General features: G+C 39.9%; 1 long non-coding RNA gene across 1 annotated transcript; it reads left to right on the top strand.

Moving 5' to 3' along the window:
- The first annotated feature begins 15,647 nt into the window (after nucleotides 1–15,647).
- LOC307130884 lies at nucleotides 15,648–18,374 on the top strand. Its single transcript, XR_013817100.1, has 5 exons — nucleotides 15,648–16,069; nucleotides 16,773–16,850; nucleotides 16,901–17,023; nucleotides 17,575–17,708; nucleotides 18,294–18,374. It is a non-coding gene; the product is annotated as an uncharacterized lncRNA (long non-coding RNA).
- The last annotated feature ends 277 nt before the right edge of the window (nucleotides 18,375–18,651 follow it).

Raw genomic sequence — 18,651 nt, 5'->3', positions numbered from 1 at the left:
GGGAGGCTTAATTAGGCCTACCATCTGACAATAGGTGCGCAAGCAATAGCTTTTTACAGTGACTAGACTCATCCAGTGACTGTGAGCAGGAACATGCCCTCAGAGGAGGCCAGGTGAGGCCTACAACCCAATAGCGAATCCCCCAGGGAAGCCCCGTGCAGCTTGCTACCTGTTAGCAACCCCTGCTACCACGTGTCACCGAAACCGGGACCGGGGAACGATCTCAGGGAGGCCCGGTGCCTACGACCTGACAGCAGAACGTGCTAGCCTCCACGGACTGCGGAACCACCTGGAGCCTGGGAACACCTCCTCAGAGGAGGTCAAGTGAGCCTGCTTACCCGACAGCAGGCCCTTAGGGAGGCCTGGCCTACCACCTACAAGCAGCTTGTGCCAGCTGTTGAGGAACTGACGCCTCAGGAATACCCCCTCAGGGGAGACTGAGTGTGGCCTGCTAATCACAGCAGGGTCTCAGGGAGGCCTGGCGGGGCCTATCACCTGAGCCAAGGTGACCCAAAAACGGGAGCCTACCCCTCAGGGAGGCCTGGCAGGGCCTACCTCCAAATAGGAGGTCTGCAGGTTCTATGAACCCTGCCGCGGATAGAAGAAGGCTGGCTGCAGCACCCAGGCTGACGGTAGCTATCTGCTGCTGACGAAGAACTGGACATCCAGTTATCACCCGGGGACTCATCCCCAAGGAGGCCAAAGAGGGCCTCTAGTTGACAAGGTTTTTGCTGAAGTTGACATCGATGGAGAAAAACCCCCCCGGGGCCCCTTACGGGCCGAAACGTCGAGACTCCCTCCTGGAGTCTGCTGCCCAGACTGCCCAAGCTGGCTACTCACAACCAGCTGGCCTTCACACGCCCGCACCTGGGGCTGGCTCCATCCCAGAGGCTAAAGGGCCTCCACGACAGCGCAGTCTCACGGGGCAGTGCCTACAGACATGAACCTAATCACATTGCCAACAGCAGTGCACTCAGCAAACAAATGCTTAGAAACCCTCTAAAGCGAGGGAAGTACAACTTACGTCACCTGCTTCAGGGCGGCCGCCTCACTTTCTCATACAGCGGTCTGCCATTCATGCAAGGGCGTCAGCCATTGGAAATGCTCGGGCCTCAGGGGAGCATCCGACCAAACCGCTTCCATGCAGAAGGTTGCAATGTTCAGCTCAACCCGAGCCCTAATGGAGGTGGAGCAGAGGACATTAGATTAGATTTGATTAGACTCAACTTTATTGTCATTACACAATTACAAGTACAAGGCAACGAAATGCAGTTTAGGTCTAACCAGAAGTGCAATATCAGCAAGTGCAGGATATACAACGGTTGCATAAGTGCAGGACATGGATATGTACTGAATATATATAAATATGTATAAATAGAGAGATGGTTATTACTATAAACAGAACAGAATTTACAGGTGAATATGTACTATGAATATAATATACAGATGGCTATTACTATAAACAGAATTTTAAAGATAGAGGTATACAATGATATGTTAGGCTAAAATGAGGAATATAGTGTTGGATTAAGGTAGTGCAATAAATTATGGACAGAAGCTATCTGAAAAAAGTGTAAAAGTGCAGTGGAAAGTGGTTGCATATTACAGTTAAAAGTACGGTGCAAAATGCAAATGTAAACAGTAGGTACTGTAAATAACAGTCGGCAGTGCAAATGCGCATAATCCAGTTAAGGTATGGTAGTGCAAAATGCATAAGTAAACAGCTGTTACTGTAATAAACAGTCGGTAGTGCAAATAACAAAGTGAAGGCAGATGTGAGGTAGGAGAGTTAGCAGTATATGAGGGAAGTGGATCAACGGGGGTTTGAGTTCAGTAAAGAGATAGCTCTGGGGAAAAAACTGTTCTTTAGTCTGCTGGTCCTGGTCCGGAGGCACCTGAAACGCCTGCCGGAGGGCAGGAGAGAAAACAGTCTGTGGGCTGGGTGAGAGGAGTCCTTGAGGATGCTGCGAGCTCGATGCAGACAGCGTTTCCTCTGGATGTGCTCGATGGCAGGTAGTAGAGTCCCTGTGATGCGCTGGGCAGTTTTCACCACACGCTGCAGTGCCTTGCGCTCCGCAACAGAGCAGCTCCCATACCATACTGCCACACAGTTGGTCAGGATGCTTTCTATTGCGCAGCGATAGAAGTTCACCAGGGTAGCCGAGGAGAGCTGATTCTTCCTCAGTGTCCTCAGGAAGAAGAGGCGCTGGTGAGCCTTCTTGACCAGGCTGGAGGTGTTGGTCATCCACGACATGTCCGCCGAGATGTGGATCCCCAGGAACTTGAAACTGGAGACACGTTCAACAGCCATTCCATTCACTGCATGAAAAGTGGGATTTTCGTCAGTATGTGACACTGTAGATTGCCGTGAAACTTCAGGTTTACGACTGTGCACGGCAATTTGCAGGCAACACCGAAAACTGCCGTAAATTGTCGGAAATTGACGTGGGCCTTGCTTGGCAGTTGTCCCCCCATGACCCCCCCTCCCCTTAATTCTAGGGGAGGCTTTATCATGTAAATGAAGATGCTGTGAGCTACACAAATGCAAATCAGAGTAGCAGCAGGGGGAGTTTTATCTAGGTTCTGAATTTTTTTGACTAAAACAAGTTTAAAGTTTAAGTTAAAATGTTAACTTAAATTTAAGTTAAATGTACTCGTTTTAGTTCACATTACTAAATTTTTAGGGCAACCAGTTTGCTCCAATTTTTTAAGTAGATTCAACTTGTCCGGGCTCACAGTGTAGATTAATTACTCTATATGTCATTAGCAATAACCAATGTTATGTAAAAAAAAAATTATAATACAGGACAGCAGTGAAGACAGCAAGACAATGAACCAAAGCACACAAATAAATCAAGTAAAGCATACAGTTTACATACCAAAATAAATGTTTCCACCCTGCACTGTGAATGATTTTTTAAATGGCTATTAATCATAAATGTGAAAAGTACAAGTTTGTGTGTTTATAGTTAAGTCAGATTGTGTTTTTCTGTAATTGTCATTTAAATTGAGCTCACACCACATTTTATGAATTATCAATGCAGATTTTCAAGAGGTGGTTTCCTGGACAGGGTTTAAATTATGCCAAGAGTAGGCCTTAATCTAGTTAATCGTGAGTTAAAAAATTGTTGCCTGGAACAAAGATTAAGCACAGATTACTAACACCTGGACTATGAGTCCTGAACTAAAATAAACTGGATTCATTTACAGTTTTATCTAATTGCTTACACACAATTTCTGAAAATATGGCTCCATTTCTTGTAACTCTACACACAAAACACACAACATGCAAAACATCAGACATCTCTTGCAAAAGCAACACTTTGTGCAAAACTATTTTAACTCTTCCAAAAATGTTGTTTTTACATACATCTAACTACACACAAATATGCACAACTGAGGAATTTACAGTTGAACTGAAATCAACTGAACTGAATCAACACTGAAGTCACTTGAGCTGAATATTGACACTATATTGGCTTGTTAGAGCCGGTTTACAGCAGAATTTGTTTTGAACTTGTTACTGAAGCTGCTATGAAAAAATATATTTTGTTGTATGCATATTCTTTCTTTCTCAAACCTTAGTTTTGATTTCTAAGTGATCAATTTATGTATAAGTGTTTTCACACATGATCATTGGCTGTATGGGTCCTCAGTAAATTAATGTGGCATTTAAATGGCAAAAGTCATTCTTGTCTCTATAACTTATGGCTTCCTAAAGACACGTTTATGGGTAAATAAAATATTAATAATATAAATAAAATGAATATCAAAACATATTTTAAATATAATGAAGTCATTTTATTATAGCACTCATCAGATGTTCCTGGAAACAAAACAGAGACAGAACAGTATAAACAAACTATACAACAAACTAAACACCAAATTACAAAAACATTATTATGTGAAAGTGAATAAAGTTGTGTGTGTGTGTTTTCAGTTATAAATATGTGCTGTGTAAATTAGCCTATACTTTTAGAAATTATATATAGCCTAACTTTAAAAAACCAACAATAACCCATATAGATAAATTATAATAATTGTATAATATTAAGCATTTACTTAATATACATTGCTATAGGCTACTTTACTCTAGCACAGTAGTCAGTTAAGCAATTAATTAACATCTTATATTAATATGTATGTAGCCTAGGCTACATCTAAAGGTAAGTCTGCTTTAAAAAAAAAAATTACACTTCGACATGTACAGAATGTGCGCGTTAAGAAACACGTTCAAATGTGTCTTCTTAACATGTTAAAACTGTGCGTCGACTGTGTGTGTATGCCTGTTACACGACCAGAATGTGCGTGTCTACACATACAAAAGAAACACGTAAAAAATTGCTGCGTTGACGCGGAAAACAGGGCGTGTTGAAACGGTCTTAAGTCACGCGTTTCGTATAAAGAGATTTGGCCCCGGGCGCGTTCCATATTAGAGCCCTAGTCGAATGACGTGCGAGGTCGAGGTCATGGCCATGACGCGTAGAAGACGAGCTTTAAGCTTTTTTGTTTTTTTACATTTCCTATGTTTTTTGCTGCTTTCCTTTTTCGCGATCAACAATGACAGGACGCCGTCTTCAACTCAATCTCTGCATGGACACGGCCAACTTTTTGGACTCATTTTCAGGAGGCTGTCTTCGTCTTCACAACTCTGAGGCAAACTGCAGGCGCTATGAACCACAGCATGGGTAACGTAACGTTACGATATAAAGAATATGCTTTTATTCAGCTGTATAAGGAAATGGATGCGTTAATAGATCCGAGCTTAAAACTGCACATTTTGTTTACACAGACTATCCTCGCCTCATAACGAAGCCGTGAGCTCTTATCTGCTTGGAGCGATTTCCACGAGTCCAGATTTAACTGCTGACCATGACGACATTGTGTGTAACTTATGTATAACTTCTGTTTTTCTAATTCCTTGTTTAATTTTACCGTGACTGTTTTTATTAATACCAGTCTCATGTAATTGTTTTCCAGCTGCCTGTAAGACGTATTATGAATCGACACTCCGCAGCTTCAGATACAAACAACCTGAACTTGCATAGCAGGCGGAGTTTAGCTCGGAGTCGATCAAGAAGAAAAAGGGTAAGATTTATTATATTAGATCCGTTTTTTGTCAATGTGAGTATTTTTCAGGTTGCTTATTGTCTTTATGGATTGTATTACAGTTGCTGGAAGCGAGAGTGTGCTGGATGAGGTGGACATTTGGAAGTCCGCGACCATTGAACTCATATCTGACGAGGAAGACGGCTTTGTTGACGGGGTGTCTGGATGGATTGTGCGGCCACCGCCCTCTCGCAGCCTGGAGCTCGACGAACTTTACATTACATTACGAGACATTACTGCTGCACTGTACATAGTTGTGTGTTTAACAATAAAGCTCTTTCTTTGAGTAAACCGCTGTGTTTTATAAATTAAGCCCTTTCTTTGAATGAACAGCTGTATGCTTATAAATGAAGCCCCTTGTTTGAATAAACGGCACGGTCCGTATAATTTTCCCATATATTCCTTGATGGTATGAATACTTCATAGCACAATAACATTAATATAAAACAAATTATTACAACATAAATTATATATTTATTATTATTATTGGGGTTTACATTTATAATGAGCCAGGGGGACCAATAATGATGGTCTTACATAAAGTTAATAATGTTAAATGCAACAGTGGCCTTTTAAGTCCATGTCAGCCTATCATTCCGATTGTTCATTGAGCGTCGCGGTAACAGACGCGAGTTCTACTTCCTTTGTCACAACGAGAGCAAAAATCTTGCGTTTCGGATTTCAGAAGCATGCATCCTCTTTGCGGATTTCTTTCATTTTCGTTTTCGTTCCAGCAATCACTTTCACTAGGACTCTGGGCCTGCTATCAAAGTCATGGCTGCAATCTTCACCACCATTCTGGCGCCATCATCAGCATTCATCTCAGTGATACGTAGCTATGTTCATGAATCATGCACTTCTGATGTTGATTGAGTGTATAATTTACTATTTGCTATTTTCGCATGCAGCAACGTCGCAAGCAGGTCTGTACAGTGCTGTCGCACGCATTTGTGTGAAACACTTGATTGCGCAATATGACCGCTCGTTTGCGGTGTAATAATAATACCTTGCAATGATTAGCTTGTCACAGGTTTTTGTTAATGATCGTATTTTGTTTCAGAAAAGCTCAAAGCAGAACAGAATGGCATTTTAACCTCTCCCACGAATGCAAGGAAACCTCATACACAATGATACACAAATACAAATGACTGATTTTAAAGCAACATGCACACAGACCAATATTAATCGGGGCTTCACGACTGTAGTTAAGTTGGAATCGCGAATTGGTTCAGCGGTGAGATCACTAAAATTGAATTGAATGCTAACATGCACCGACATCAGTGCATTGATCTGTTCACAAAGGCACAACACATACGTTTTTGATTAAAATATCCAACACCTTTGAACAAATGTTATATTCTGGTGACTTGCGTATCTACATTATCCTAAATGTTTCCAAGAATGTTTACATCCAGAGAAATAACCGATTTCAAACAGGATCGTGTCCGTGCGTCCCCGATCAATGACATAACGTTACCTGCGTTACCCTCGATTTACAGTTTATTTTGTAGAAACCATGACACCAAAGACTCTAATATATCATGTGCTTTATTAGAAAGGTTGTGACGCTTTACACAGAGGCCGGATAGCTGGCCTGAACGGTTGTTGCTAAGTGTAAGCAAAACTCACGTACCAGAAATTTCACAGAGGTTTATTATCAACGCACACATGAGCAGTTTGCAAAACGCTCTACTAACAACTGCGTTACTGAGAAGATGATAAACAGGGTAAAGAGCAACAGAAATGTTAAATAAATCCATGCGATGTTCACAGCTGGCGCTCCAGCAGTCCCTCGACATCAGCAAAGTTAGCTCGCTGATTTCAATGGATGCAGGCTGAATAAGGCTTCTTCCATCCCTTCGAGATCTGCTGATGTAGATCTGGAAGAAATGGAAGACTCCCGGGAGCTGGGCGGTCATGAGCAGTAGAGAAACCGGTCGTTCAAGCGATTCGGACGCACAACCTCTCTCCTCGCGCGCTGCCAAGGCAGCTGAAGTCTACCCGCAGCGTGCTCCATGACTTCCACCAGCTCCCCGTACATGGGACAGGATGGCTGTGTGGTTTCAGCTTCAGCTGACTCACCAACCTCTTCATTCATCCTTTGCTCGGTTGGAAGAGCCGCAGACGAGGAGGAGGAGCCCAGATCCCGCTCCTCCTCCGATGTCTGCCCTTCGTGATCTGGATCGTCATCCGCGAGAACTACACCAGTCTCCAGATGACGAGCCAGATCCATCTGGGAACCCCAGGATCTCAGACGCCGCTCAGCCTCAGCTTGAGCGGGGCCGTCCCCTGATGCTGAACCCTCTCCCCTCGAGAAGAGGGCCAGACAAGAGCGGAGCGTTCTCAGGGGAAAACGCTCGCAGTTTGCACAGGAAGCTCCCTCAAGAACTTCCCATGCATGCTCCTCACCCAGACAGTACACACAGAGTGTGTGCGTATCCTCAGGCGTAAGATACCTGGTACACGGGTCCACACATCTGCGAAAGTGGCGTTGTTTCTGAGCACACTTCATTGCTTGCATTTACTTTTGACGCTTTACGTGAAACAGGCAAAACAGTCCCTGAAGACGAAAAAGATGCAGTCATGTTGACAAGGCGCCCTTATATACTTCCTGGTCACACCTTGATGACATAGGCTGTCACCGGTCAATAGGATTGACGTTTTGTGATTGTGATTTCAGGCACCTGTCACGCTGGAGGCATTCCCCATAGCGTCAGCTGACGCCGCGCGAGTTCCCTTTCGAAAGGGAACACTCATTCTCACTCACACAGCGGAAGAGAGGAACATGAGCCACAATCTGCTTAAACTTGGTCTGAAGATCTTTTTCAGTGTCAAACTTCCAGAAATTCTTGAAGACAAAAGCTTTAATTCCATCATGTTCTTTCCAGTTCTTCAGAGCTAGCTGTCTTTTATTTTAGTCAGAAGTTTGCTCATGGGTGAGTTCAGGAACGTCACTAGGATTGGAAGATGGGGGGGGGGGGGCTTAGCCCCTAGGGTATTTGTAACTTGCGTTTGAAAATCTTTGCACTCACATCTAGAGCTACACTTATGTCAACAACCAGTCAAGAAACCAAGATGTTAACAAGTAAAACGTGACAGACATAGCATCTTCCATTTCTACTCTGTTAAAGAAAAGTTACTGCAATGTTGTTACAAGTACACAGGAGGCAGACACAGATGTTAACAGTTAAGGGTAGTTTATTAGACCACAGTAGAGCAGGTGTTGTGGAGCAGGTGAGTAAACCGGTTGTTGGTAGATTAGAAGGTGATACGAGAGAGAGAGAGAGTTACTGTCTTTTGTTTTGTAGATGGAAGGACGCTGGAGCCTGGAGGTCGCTGGAGACTGGAGATTGTTGGAGACTGTAGATCGCTGGAGTACTGAGGGACAGACAGGAACACACCCACACAGCAGACAAGGAACACGGAAGGAAGGAGACACGCTGGAGACAGGTAAGTATCAGTAGTAGAGTCCTTGAGGTAAGCATAGCCTGAAGTATATGCGAACGAGACCAGACGTGGAGTGCTGTGTGGTTGTGAGTCTTGTAGTGCTGGTGATGAGTGTGGTGATGAGGTGCAGGTGATGGTGATCAGTACTCTGGGGAAGGAGTGCGCTGTGATTGGTGGAGGGTGTAACCTGACGTGTCTGTGACAAATGTTAGCTTTTAGACACATCAAAGCTGCATGGGGGAATTTACTTAGGCCAGACTTTGCTCCTGATGAGTTACTATAAGCAATGACTTAAATGCTATCTGTCTGTTCATGTAAATGTATGATAAAGTAATAGCATACTATATCTAATTCCTCTCTATATAAGATAAGCTGTCCACAGAATGCTATTTAATTACACAGAACCGCATGTATTCAAGCCATTTTTGAGCTAAAATACAAATATACAGCTAAACCTAAATTGAGCTAAACCTATACAAATACCACAGCTGTACAATTTTTACACCCTATACTAAATGTACCCTATACAATAGCCTAATGACGTAACATTATTTATTATTTGAATCACAGCTTATATAGTGTTTTGACATCGACAACCCAAGTGCATATTTTACCTCAAACTTGCGACTAGTAGCACTTTAACTTTCTAAAGTAGCAATCGCTTCACTGGTCGACATTAACACACTGACTAAATTATATTCTGAATTAAAAATATTTGTATACCACTTTTTAATGTGTGATTGTGTGTAAAGGTGTTCACGAGATACCAACCTTTCGGGAACTTGCTTTCAACGTCGAACACTCGTTCTCATGAAGACGGCGGTGTGCATGGAGGGGAGGGGCTGTGTGTGTGTGTGTGTGTGTGGGGGGGGGGGGGGGGCGGCGTTATTTGCTCTACGAAAGACATTGGTAAAGACGAAAACTAAGGACATTTAATCGATATAATTTTATTTTAGTTAGTTTTGCCAAACACACATTACAGATTTGGTTAGTTTTTGTTGTAATGCCTCGTTTTTATTTTTATTTCAGTTAATGACAACCCACCTAGTTTTCGTTCATTTTCGTTAACGATTATAACCTTGGTAACCACGAGACGAGATGAATCCTCCAGGCAGTTTCTTGCTGTAGCGCTCCGGTCTGCAACGCTCTGAAAGCTGCCACAGTTCACACCAATGCAACGAGATGCGGTGCATCATCTTGATAGCACAACGACTCTTTGTAGGCTACTTCTGTCCAACTTCCGACTTTTCGGCTATTTTTTTGTAGCTGGATATATATCATTTGTTGCGTCTAAATATGAATGAGGATACGGTTATTGATAAATCAAATTGTTATTGTTGTTCTTATTATCATTTAGGGGGGCTCAGGAACATTTTGGGGTGGCTTCAGCCCCCCTAAAATAGGCCGGAGAGACTCTGAATGCATGCATTCATTTCCTAGTTCCTGCAGCGATGAGCTCTTCACCTTGGTAGAGTGCGTTTTTGTCATCATTAATAGCATTTTTCACATTCAGAGTCAGGAAGTTGTTCTGTTCTGGAAATAAGTTCTGCTGTGTTGCGTACTGATGGAGATGTCCATCTTCATCAACCCTCTTATAGCTGGAAAACAGTAAACAAGATCAAGTATTAACAAATGACACACTGCCATGTTTTGAATCCATGACCATTTGACCAACTGCTTTTCATTTCTCAACTTCCTCTTTGTTGCTCTATTTCCACATTGCTTAACTTAAACGTTGAATTTTTCAAAGACACTGAAGACAGACTTACTTCTGCTCGAATAAGTTAATAACATGGGCGAGAATTGATGCCCACAGTGTCATCATCAACACTTTCTGTCCAGTCGGGACGCAGAAAAAACAGCAGGAGTCCACTCAGAAACACAGTGAACTTCACAACACACAATAAATATCATGTGCACAGTTCATTCTAATAGAAAAACAGCCCATACAAAGACCTTCACATCCTACCTCTCACCAACAAGACATATATTAATAATAATTAACAGTGAATGTGACTGATCATGTTTGTTGTTTCAAATCTTCAAGCCCAGTCTAAGACTAACACATCACTGAAAGATGTTTTAATCATCATCAATTTTTAGATCTGCCTTTTCTCACAGGACTTTTATATCCTCCCTTTTGACTTTTTATGACTAACATGGATGTGTTTATGTGAATTTCTGTTCTCTCATCTTGAAATAAATTCCAAATACAAAATTTGCCAATCAGAAGTATTTTATTTGTTGAAGCAGGGAGCAAGATTAATTTTCAATGTGAGTCTTCAAAGGAGTTATAAGAGTGAAAAAGGAAGAGGGGATTTGACTGCTGCTGCTGCTTCTGATTGCTTCTAGAGGGAAGAGCTGCCCATAACTGGTCTAAGATCAGTTTTCTCCGTAATAATTGCAGATTTGTCCTTTGCGCTTTTGAGAGCGTCAAAGGTTTCTATTTACAAAGTGTTTTGTAGAATTAAATAATGTAGCCAATCAGGAATGCCACAAACAAATCAGACCTTCAAACTGTTCTCTTCAACATGCAGAAAAAGTGTAAAAGTAGCCCAATCTGTGGGAAAACTCGGGACTTGGCAGCACTGGCAGCGCTACGTCATATGACACAGCTCTGCTTCAGACAACCTGAGTTTGTGTCCCGGCTCGAGGTTCGGGCTTCTCAAGCCAACATCAAAATTTGTTCACAAACTTTAGAATTAGTTGATATTTTCTGTACTATTGAAAATTTATTGACTTTTTCGATGTGTGTAATTTTGTAAAGTCTCGTAACATTTTAGTTTAAAGTGTGAGGAAAGCAGAAACAGGAATAAAAAAATATTCTTAAATACATACACAATTCCAAGTCAATAAATCAAGAGGACGGATGAAGTGGATATTTACCTGTAAGCCTATGGGCATAAGCAGGGTTTAATAAATACAGATGTACCCAAAAAATGCATCTTAAGATGTTTGAAAGCCAAAAAATCAGATAAAACGTAAGTGAGCAGCAGCATAAATTTGCCTATATAGGGAAGTATGCGGTTTCGAACGCAGCCAAAATGTTGACTGCCTTTGCGCTCACAGGGGAAAATGGGAATGCTCCAGACCATTAGGGTTTGTCCAGCGATGAAGATAGACAGTTAGGTATCTGTGGATTTAGTTAGATAGTGGGGAAGTGGTATGTAGGAGCGCTGGCTTTTCGTCTCTTCTTTGCTGATTGCACCTGGATGTCTGAGCACGTGTGATCATGCTGAGAAAGACTGTGGACTCCCAACACTTTCATATGGACTACAGCCCCTTTGACTCTGCCTAACAGCCATTAGTTTGGAGAAGGACATTGATGTTCTGTGGACCTGGCAAGACGGTCTTCTTTCCCTAGACTTCTTCGACCTGTTTTCTGGAGATGGGGAAGTATTTTATATTTTATTTATTTTTGTTTGTGTGTATGAATGAATGTTGTAGTTGTGCAATGTAGAAGTATAAACATTACCGTTTTATATGCGCTGAGCTGGGGCACGCATATTTCATTTCCACTGTTTTGCAACAATTTGGGTGTGATCACAGTGTCCATTTAGGTAGATAATGCTGTCTGGGATGTGTAGGAACCACTAGAGTGCAATGCAGTGCTAGCCTATGAGTTTCACTTTTGATGGCAGTTTGTTCTATAATTGAGGGCAGTAGTTTTTATCTAACGTTTATTAAATAATGCTATTTAAAAGATCTTTATATTTTGCTGTATTAAATGATCAATAAAGTGCCATTTTTCTTGGTGTGATATACCCTCTGTTCTCCATATGTCTGATTACTTGCTGTGAAAACAGCTAGGTTTGATACAGTATCATATGCATGTGAAAACTGCACAACATGCATGTAAAAACTAATTTTGCCATATAAATTCACGCAATAAATACATTTCGTAGTATAGATATGCATTTTCATGAGATCAGGCTGCTGCAACAGGGGCTTCACTAGACTTTTTCAAATATTACTAATAAATACTTCTGGACCTATTCTGACTTGAGAATCATTTTTCTGATAATATTTCAGAAATCATGTCCTGTGTGTTTTCTATCAGCTGTTTAGAATCAGAACTAGCAATGCCAGAATAGTGAATGAACCACTATCGATCCAATCGGTCAAACAGGTTTAGAAAATGGTCTTTAATTGTTTGTGATTCAGATTGATTCGACAGTTCACTCGATCACTGATTCGTTTGGCAGAGGTTTCTTACTCTGAAATGGTAATGGGATATTTTATAAGAGAAAACAAAAAGAGCACTGAATGAGGTTCATATTTGCTTACAGTCCATTGTAGGAAACAAACACGCAAATGTCTTCTAGTGTTTGTCAATGATGAAGCAGCTGTGTGTATGAACCCCTCCCCTGTGATGACATTATGCCATTATAACAACCATATCCTCAAACTTTACAGTATTCTTATATTTTCATACATGAATTTGATTGAACTCCACAACACATGTTTTGCTTTATCAATGCTTTTATTGATTAGAGAAGTGTTTCAGAGAAGATATTGAGAAGAGATTAAAGCTTATTATTTAAAATGTTTAAATGAAGTAAATAAAAAATAAACAATTTTGAGATAAGCATATCTCAAAAATAGCAAAAATCACCATTCCCACTTTGTATTAAAGACAAGATAAGATCAGAAAGTGTACAATCAAAGTTACTGTGGTGCAGGATGACTGCATATGATCTCACAGGCCCTTAACACAAATGGAGGCCATTGGGGTTGAACAGGTTCCATCATTCCAGCAACGGTTAGCTGTAGGGTGGAAAAATTATATTAGTTATTCTGATCATTATAGTCATGTTAGAATCAAAATAATAAAACAATGAGCCATCACATATTAGTGTATGATATGAAATTATAGTATTGTATATTATAATCGGAAGTATTCTCACAGGTCCAGCTGATTAGCAGACAGTTCTCACAACACAGTCTCACTCCCACTCGTCACATATTGACGCTTGGTCAGGACCCCTCGTCGTCACTTTTTTACGTACAGGGTACCCCTTGAAAGGCATTTTTCGACGTTAAGGGTACTGCAGTGATTCCAATGAGACACCTTTGGCGTCATACACAGATAGGGTTGCCACCTTTGGTGTGGCAAAATAAGGGACACCCATTCACGACCCCCCCCCCCCCCCCCCCCAAAAAAAAAAAACACGTCATGAAATGATTATTACATTGACTACCTGACAGCTCAATAATAAACCATAAGAAAACATGAGATCAAGTATGTGAACTTGCAACAGAACACATTTTATATTATTTTAAATTTGATTATTTTATTTATTTCTAAAGAACTTTTTAGTAGCCTATTTGGTGCACTTTAAAGGGACAGTTCAGCCCAAAATGAAAATTCTGTCATCATTTACTCGCCCTCATGATGTTCCAAACCTGTATGAGTTTCTTTATTCTGCTGAACACAAAAGAAGATATTTTGAAGAATGTTTGTAACCAGGCTTCTTTGGGGGCACCATTGACTTCCATAGTAATCTTCCTATGTGTTCAACATAACAAAGAAATGTATACATGTTTGGAACAACTTGAGGGTGAGAAAATTATGACAGAATTTTCATTTTTTGGGTGAACTGTCCCTTTAAGCAGTCATTCTGAACCAGTAATCACTTTTTTGAATTTCAAAAATATATATTTTTTTTATTAATTTACTTAAATTATGACTATATTATCATGTAGTTATTTGTCCCATTTTTATCTTTTTTTTATTTTATTTCATAAACTTTATACAAACTTTAGACAGGATTATTGGTTATGTATGATTATAGCGTAGCTAAATTATAAATTAATAATTACATTTATTAGGCTATGATCTATTAATTAACCCGTCTAAAAAATAATAATTCTGTCTGCCAAACTCTGATAATCTATGGAATATTATATTAATATATTATCCATTAAAAAAACTATAGGCTACCTTTAGAAGCACAGATGTGCCTGTCACCGCTGCTGCTTTAAGTCAGTCAGTCTGAGACACTGATCAATGCTTCTCATAAAGTGTGCAGTTGGCCTGAGGTTCATCATGAGTTACTGGACAGACCCATTGATACCTTTTTGATATTCAGCTCTATATCTGGAGATCCTCTTGCGTTCAAACGGTGGACGCGACGCGAGCTCGACATGTTTTTAAAAAAACGCGCAAGTTTTCAGGCACACGAGTTTCTCTAGACTCCGCCGCTATGGCAACAAAGCCGCTAAAACGCCATCACGCACAAATGAGCTCCTGTACTACTTATTGTGAAATTGATTTGTTTATATTTGCTATCAGTATTCTCCACACTGCAAAATCCTTGTGTGTTTATTGAACTATGTGTGACCTATGTAAAATACGGAACAAATCGCGTCCCGTATTGGTTTGATACGGAACGCGTCATTTTGCTTGTAAATACGGGACGATTCCGTATTTTACGGGACGGGTGGCAACCCTATACACAGACGTATTGGGCATGTGAATGTTATCATGATGTAACTATTTATTGGGTTATAATTTTTCCATTATGACATGTTGGAGTATGATTCTCAATTTAATCAGCCAGCATTATTTTATTTACATTTATTGATTTGTATTTACGCTATTCAGACACGTTTGAAAGTAGCCCAACCCCGCCCCTTAACCTACCCATTTGCGTTATATGATATAAAACACAGAATATAACAGACAACATGCACATTATTGAAAAATGTCAAGTATTCCAACTGTTCCGAGGCCAAACGATTGATTTGTGTGAAGAAAAGACCCAAAAGCGATCTGCGTTTCCCTCCGCACCCCGGCGTCATAGTGAAGACGCTACAGGCACGGCCATACCCCTCGGCGTCAGTCTATAGACGAACTGGGAACTCCATTGCTTTCAATGGGAAACCTTTGCCGGTATTCTATCGGTATGAAATCTCGCTGAAGAAGTCTCATTCAGAATACATCGCGATGTTTGGCATCAGTGCACGTGGGCCACATGTTGGTGAGTAGCCATGAATATTTGATATAAAGTATTTTCTGTCGTTATTGATCAGATTATGTTCAGTCACTGCATTATATCTTTCATTTCCACTCAGGCTTCGCTTTTCTTTGCTTTCTAAATCAACACACCTTGCTAATAGGGCGATTAAACACTGTCACGTGACGTGCTATAGACCTTTTAAACAGTTATTCATATTTAATAATAACAACTAGTGTAGTTCCAACGTGGCATTTGTAGTAGAAGCACAATAAAAACAACCTTAGTTGTAATGTGATGATTGTTGTAAATAGACAGTATCCACAACACTTACCATGCTTTTTAATGCCTTTTAATGTAAAATCCAAATATTGTGATGTAAATAGTACTTTGTCCTGTATATAATGTATCTGTTATATATTATGACTTTTTCTCTTTTTTTTTTTTTTTTACCTGAAACGACCAAAAGGGCCTTTCGGACTCAGTCAGCCCATTCTTGTTCATGGAAAAGTAATGGAGAAGACCGAAAGCAGCAACAGCAAATATTTGCAATGGTAAGTATGTGTTGGTTTGAACTCTTTATCAAGCATTTGTTATTTCTTAAACATATTCTTACAAACCCCATGGCTCAATCAGTGAGAACATGTTCTCAAAGTCTTAATAATTCACAAGATTTAACAAACTGTCAAATTCATATGATACTCGTACATATTTGTACAAATACTCATACATAATCCTGCAGCTTTTACTCCGACTCCTGCCATTGGCTACAGCCTCAATTCCTGTACATATTTATCATGATTTTTGTAAATCAGTTGCTCCCCTTCTTGGAAAGCAGTCCCAGAAAGAAAAGTTTATATTAGGTCCAATGTATTCTTTAAAATGATTACAAATTGGGCCATTGGGGAGGTCTCTTCACACCTCATGACCTACCTCTGTTTGCAAGAGCGGAAATGCTCACATAACATCAGATATTCTATTATTTTGTCATCAGTTGCACTGCTGATAACGTCCTGTTTGCATGTAAATAATTTACGTGATCAAAAGATCAAGTAAATAATCAACATTTTTAAACAAATTCATATGTGCTACTAAAAATATACTTTTAATAATGGAAATGCACACCTATCAGTGAACTTGTTTCATAAATGTATTTAACATTTAATTATGCAACACTTTTTAAAGAAAGAAACAGTTATGTATGAAATCACAACTTGCATGCAATGTAATGAAATTTCCTTTCTTTCTGTTTTGCAGGATTACTTGCAGATTACTTTTATGAGCCAACCCTCACAAGAGCTACTAGTTAGTTGTAGTGAATCTTGCCGTAATCAGGTAAATAATATTTTTAGTATATCAGTAAGTGAGACTTTCTTGTTTTACAGCAGAGAAGAAAGACCAGACCCTTATATCGAAGCAAGCTAATCGAATAAGTCCTTTGTTTAGGGTGAGGAAGGAACATGGCCATCTTGTGCCCAAAGACGACAGAAAAGTGCGCAAGTCCATTGGTATGTCTTGTATTGATGTATTGTCTTGCTTTAATATGTAGTACAGAATTTGATGTTGATCTCTCAAAGGACAGCTGTGATCATTCTTTCTATACTCTGATAAAATACACACCATTATTCATGTCTAAATCTTTTTATAACTCCTAAAATTAGCAAATTAGGTTCTGTATCTTGGATTTATCTAAAATGGTAAATATTTGTTTCCCTTTTTGATACAATTATTATTAAAATGATTGCCTTTTAGCATAAAGGCTGGAACACTTTTGGCCTTCAATTCTTAAAAATGGCACCGTCTGTTTGTCTTAGATAAAAGCAGACATGTATTGAAGGGTTAAAAAAAGCATTTAGTTGGTATAAACTCCAGGTATTTCTCTATTGTTTTGTAGACCATGGGTGGTTCTGTGTAGCTTTGGAAGATAATGAGTTGTGGCATATATTAGGAATCAAATAGTAAATGTTCTTTGAATTATGTGAAATATCTGGTTAGTTTTTTGGCTTGAAACAAGGCTTTATACTCCACAGACTAAAACACATTGCATTTGTGTTTTAAGATGGATAGCAAGAGAAGGCACACACTTCAGAAGATTCTACAGGAAAAGACTAATGTGCAGCCAAGGAGGAATACAAGAGGCAAAAACTCCAGTCTCTGAGAACTATGCATGGCCATGGGTGCTTCATAAGCATGGTAAGTCTTGTGCCTCTGTACCTATTGTATTGCCTTATTTTAACAATTTTACATTGTGCAGGCTATCACAAGTGATGCTCTTGAAACAAGTGACAGAAGAGTATGTTGTCTTAAAAGAAATCTAGCATCGCTGGCAAAGGCTAAGAAGAGACCATGCCTTTCTAAAATATATTTTTAAAGATCTGCTGTTTAAAAGGTTGCTGTTGATATGGGTAAAATATTTTTTTGTCAGTACTTGGCTAATATAATGTGCTGCAATATTATATACATAATGCTTCAATGTGTATATTATATAATGTACTGACTGCGGCTTTGTAAATTTAAATTAGGAATGGGCAAATCTGGGCCTTTTGAAATGGAGAGTTTACCTCCAAGACTAATCGAGCATGCCTGGAATTTGTAACTAAAGTCTTCAGGTTTACTTATAGATAATTATAGGCAGGTGGGTTTGAGGTTGGAGCTAAATCTGCAGGACAATGGATGCTGAGGCCCAGAGTAGCCAACCACTGCTTAAATCATGCAGAACATATGCTAACCTGACTACATTAAACTTAATTTGAATTGTGTTTTTTCTTTTACTTTTAGACCAGGACTGGAGAATGCCTGACAATGGGATGTTACAACTTCTTCCTCTGGTTGAGAAAAGGCTACACCACATCAGTGACCACATCATCTGTTTATCAGTTATACACTGTAGGGTACAAGTGGGCAAACTGTTTAGAAGAAGAAGAACAGGATAGAACATGAACATGATAGAGGGAAGAGCAAGAAACCAGTCTAGCTGTGATAATTAATTATTATTTTTCAACACAATATCAAATCTGTTTTCTGTATCATAGTTGACTGTATTGGATTCTGTGGCACTCATTTGTGTGGCTTCAGCAGCTGTGAATGGATTAATATGATGTTAATGTATTTTTGAAGACCCATTTTTATTTATCTT

This window comes from Gobio gobio (genome assembly GCF_949357685.1).
Source record: "Gobio gobio genome assembly, chromosome: 8".
Lineage (NCBI taxonomy): Eukaryota > Metazoa > Chordata > Actinopteri > Cypriniformes > Gobionidae > Gobio > Gobio gobio.
The sequence above is the reverse complement of the archived record's forward strand: the minus strand, read 5'-3'. Positions and strand labels throughout refer to the sequence as shown.